Raw genomic sequence first — 4,753 nt, forward strand, 5'->3', positions numbered from 1 at the left:
TTGTAAGTGTGCGTTTGCGCGTTTAATTGTTTTTATTTTTTTATTTGGGGGGGGGGGTTGTTGCTGTTGTTGTTGTTGTTTTTCTTAATTATGTTCGTTTAGTCTGGGGGGGGGGGTGACTGTTTTACGGCGCTTGCAACTGCATAAGGTCATGTGAGAACGTTTGCATGTGAGTGTGTGTATGAAACGTCCTCAGACATATCTAGAATGTCCTCTGAACAAAGGAAATCTTATCTTTGAACTCAACCTACCCTCATTCCTTAGCCCCACCCACATTTAGAACCACATCTTGTCAGCGTTTTCCAAGCGCCTGCGCCCGCAGTTTTGACTACCGACATTCGGTTCATTCAGTTGCCCAATAATTATTCTTTTTAAACATTGCCCTTGAAAAATGTGTTGGGTGAGAACTTATATGTCTGGTCAGGTCTGTTTTAATCTAAAAATGTCTCATGCGGTCCTGTACCATCTCGTTCCCTGGACTGACCATCTCCTAATTTCTACACCAATGTCAACCTCTGTTAACTTTGTATTAAGAGGAACACAAGCGGAACGTAATTATGGTAATAACAAAAACGTTCAGGGGCAGAACTCTGAATCTGAGGCAGAGAGAGAGAGAGAGAGAGAGAGAGAGAGAGAGAGAGAGAGAGAGAGAGAGAGAGAGAGGGGGGGGAGAGAGAGGGGGGGGGAGAGAGTGAGGAGGAGAAAGGGGAGGTGGGAGTTTAACCTTTACATAAAAATATACGGCTATAGCAGAGGCGGGCCCCCACGTTTGACGTCAGTCCCCGATAGGTACGAAGTACGAATGAAGTGTGCTGAGAACAGAGAAAGCTCTCCGAGAAATTCTAGTTCATAAATACTCTAAAGTCTAGAGATTATCACCGCAGTCCCGTGTAGTAAGAACTGAGCTATCAATGGGCTCAAAGAACAAAGAGTTGGGAGTGGGGTAGATGGAGGGGTATGTCAATGGGAAGAAACAGCACAAATCTTTATCGAAAAATCTTTTACAAATATTTGAACTTGAATTTTGTAATTTGGAACAGAATATAATTCATTTAAAAGGAATTTGTTTTGACATAAAATTCATAAAAAGGAAACCTATTTTCACAAACGGAAATGGCATTCATAAAAACCACCCTTAAACGTAAAATGCGCTAATCAACAACAACAACAAAATCTTTTAACGGAAAGTCATGAAATGATTAGTTAGTTTTATCCCCTTTACTTTTCTTCTTAAAATTTAATTTTTCCACCTCTGTAACATTAAAAAAAATATTTTGTCTTACAAAGTTTTAAAAAAACATTTTTTTAAATTCCTGAATTCCGAAAACCAGTGCTCTATATTATGCTCTACTTTGGACTCAGCGCCTTTTAACGCGTCGTTCATAATCTTCAGTGGTAGCTAAACACAAGGATCCGCCGAACCATGAGTGTTTAAGGCTGCACACACTGTACACCTTACGACATGGAATTGTTTCTTAAGACAATAGGGGTTACAGGTGGGGTCGCCCAATAGACGGCATATTTGGAGCTAACAGCCTGAAAGGTGAATATGGGCCTTGCCAAGGAGCCAAATTAAATGTCATCGAGGTAATGTTCACGCTTTTCAAGACGATAAAGGAATTATGGACACCTTGCTATCCTCTGATCCATGTCAGCCTCGCGAACAGGAAAATAGTACAGTCGTAAATGAAGATCTGTCTTTAGAATGCCACCTAGCTGTAGACAGTCTACGCACAGACGTCTCATAGGAATCATCAACTGAATTCTGCACCGTGGTGACGTTTAAAGGGGTGTGAATGGTGTTTGACCTGATATGGTCATTTTGTCTGGACATTTTTAGTTCTGGTTCTCTATAGGTCCTGATTGATGGAACATCTCCACCCTTGACACCAAAGAAGGTCTTAAGGGCACTTAAACATTATTTCCGTACCTTGTGCGAAACTTACGAATTGAGTTGATGGCGAGGTAGATCTAGTGTTCAATACGAAAAGCTCTTTGATTTTTTTTACTAATCTTAACCATGATCTCAGCAAGCAATGGGAACTTGAGAAAAACAATAATAATATTTGCAAACTTCTGTTGGCCTGTTTGACTAATATAGTGTGCAATATGGCGCCATTGTTGGGACTTTTAGTGGTAGACCTAATGCGAACTAGGGCGTCATGCTATAAAATTGTGGACATGGCTGAAAATGGGTTGTTGTTTGTTTACTCAATATGTAGAGTAAAACTGTTTCGTGGATTTGTCAAAAATGAATATCAGACACTTTTTTTTTTACTCCCAGATGTTTTGTACAAATCTGAAATGCAAAATTTCTCACTCTCACTCTGACGGCGTGAGAATTTTGTTTTCATGTAAGACTCTCGAATGAATCTTCTTGTTCAATTAATATTGGCTGGTCATTCTAACTTTGCTGTTCTGAATCTATTACGCCAGCTGATGTCAGTATGGTATAAATAATTTATTACACTCGTTATGGTGGTAGACCATGATTCATCCTACTTGGGAAATTGCCAGTTGTAATCACTCGTTGAAACTCGTGATTACAACTTGGCACTTTCACTCGTAGGATAAATTATGATCTACCACCACAATTCATGTAATATTATTCATCTCCCAAAGTTGGGATGGAATCAAACAATTTAGGCCAGTGGAAATTTGATCGTATGTTATTTATGTCACCATTGACAAACGTTATATCATTAAGGAGGCGGGCCGTCTCGATCTTGACTGCCTGGATCAACCATAACTGAGTGTGATAAAGTGACATATCAGAGAAAACGGAGATGCTTGAAAGAATAGTTATCGTTTCCCTGGAATCGAACTAATGTCTTCTGTGTGCAACGACAATGGCCTAATTATTACACCACGTACGGTACGTTGGTCTTGGCTTGTGTGCACAAAATAAACAACAATCTTTTTTTCCAAAAGAAGAACCTGATCAAAGTTTCAAACAACTTGGTCTTAAGAATACATTCTTGTAAATCTAGCAAATCGATTAGATTCATCTCGCGGTAACGTGACAAATGTTAGTTTTGGACCTCAGATATTTAACTTAAATCTAGCTTTCACTGCACTTTTCGTTCTTCTTTGTGGCGTGACAAAATTATTTCTCTTATCGCCTGTTTGCATAATACTAAGGGTTCCTTTTAAGTTATGCGGGCACATTTCTTTTTTTTTTGTGTAGCAGTTCTTATAAAGCGTAAGCGCTCTACAAATTATGTTTGCGTGTGTGAATGTGTCTGGTTTTTTGTTTGGTTTTTGTTTGGATGCTAGATCTACTTCTTAGGAAGAGATGGGGTGCAGGATGTTCGTGAATGACGATATCTTTCTTTAGTGACCAATTCACTAAGGCTAGATAACAAGTTTTAAACAGAAAAATTCGGTCAAAGGCCATAGCAGAACATGGGCCTACATACATTCAGTTCCGTATTTAAATACTTAACTCAGGCTTGATTATACGTATTGAAGAGGAAAATTCCGTTAAGGCCTGCCTGCGAACGTGCTCTTGCGTGAGAGATGAAGAGTAAAAATGACAAAAAGGCCTATATTTTTATACACCCGATATCAGGGGAGGATGCCGGGGAAGGAGGGGATAAATGGGGATGAGGGTAAGGGGTAAGGGGTAGGGGGAGGAGTAGGAGGGGGGAGGTTTTGGGCGCTGGGGCGTTGGTGCGTGGTGTACCCCGTGTTGGTGCATTAGCGAAGAAGTTGTTACCACTCATTAGGCTACTTTTTTACTTTAAAAAATAATCAAAAGAAATAATAAATGTATATCGCTTTAAGAGGGGGGGGGCTGGTTTATAAACGTATCTTGGTAACTATGGCCTTTTCAGATAAAGCCTTATAACAAGGAGGTATAACAGGAAAACATAATGTAACTTCATTTTTTTGGTTTAAATCTATGGGCTGCCGTGGTAACTGACGCCATATTGAAAATAAACAGTTTTCATAAAAGTAAAAAGGATGTTTTTGTTTACAAACCAAATTTGTTCAAATTTGGTACATCGATAGATATACTCAATACCAAATTGTATGCAGTTGGGATTTTGGATATCTGGAATAAGAAAAAAGTTAGAGATGGATAACTGACCTACCCTTTCATGCCTCTGAATTTGATTACGCAATCATCATTGTTAACTCAATTATAAACGTATCTATTTTATTTTCCACCTGTATAAAGTTAGGTTATGGTATGAATAACAAGCCCTGAAAATTTCTAGGAATCAATTTTTTAAAAAGAAGATGAGAAAAAACATCAAAAAAGAAAATTTTGAGAAAAAAAAGACATTTTGTTACATAATAGGCAAAATAAAAATTCTAGGACAGAAAATCTGAAAGATGATGATTGCAACAAACAGAGAAAGCACTTTTTAGATTCACAAGTGATTGGAGTATCATAATACTTTAAAAGTCCAGAAACCAGAAACTGACCGAAAATCGTCCGTTTAAAACCAGCCCCTCCCCTTAAGAAAGTCTTAGGCATGCCGACATGTTGCAGTCTTAACAGCGGTTGTCTTTGCATTGCCTTGAAGGGGTGTTTTTTTCCTGAGTGCAGCCCATGGCATGTTTTTTCAATGCAAGGCACCTTTCTAGTAATAGAAACATTGTGTTGGGCTTTCATTGAGTTTTGCATATTTGCTAGCCACAGAACTGGTGTGTTCTTTACGGGACAAGAAGGTTTCAATCTGTGGGTTGCTTAGTAGTAGTAGTAGTAGTAGTAGTAGTAGTAGTAGTAGTAGTAGTAGTAGTA

The sequence above is a fragment of the Aplysia californica genome, unplaced genomic scaffold, assembly GCF_000002075.1.
Source record: "Aplysia californica isolate F4 #8 unplaced genomic scaffold, AplCal3.0 scaffold00322, whole genome shotgun sequence".
NCBI lineage: Eukaryota > Metazoa > Mollusca > Gastropoda > Aplysiida > Aplysiidae > Aplysia > Aplysia californica.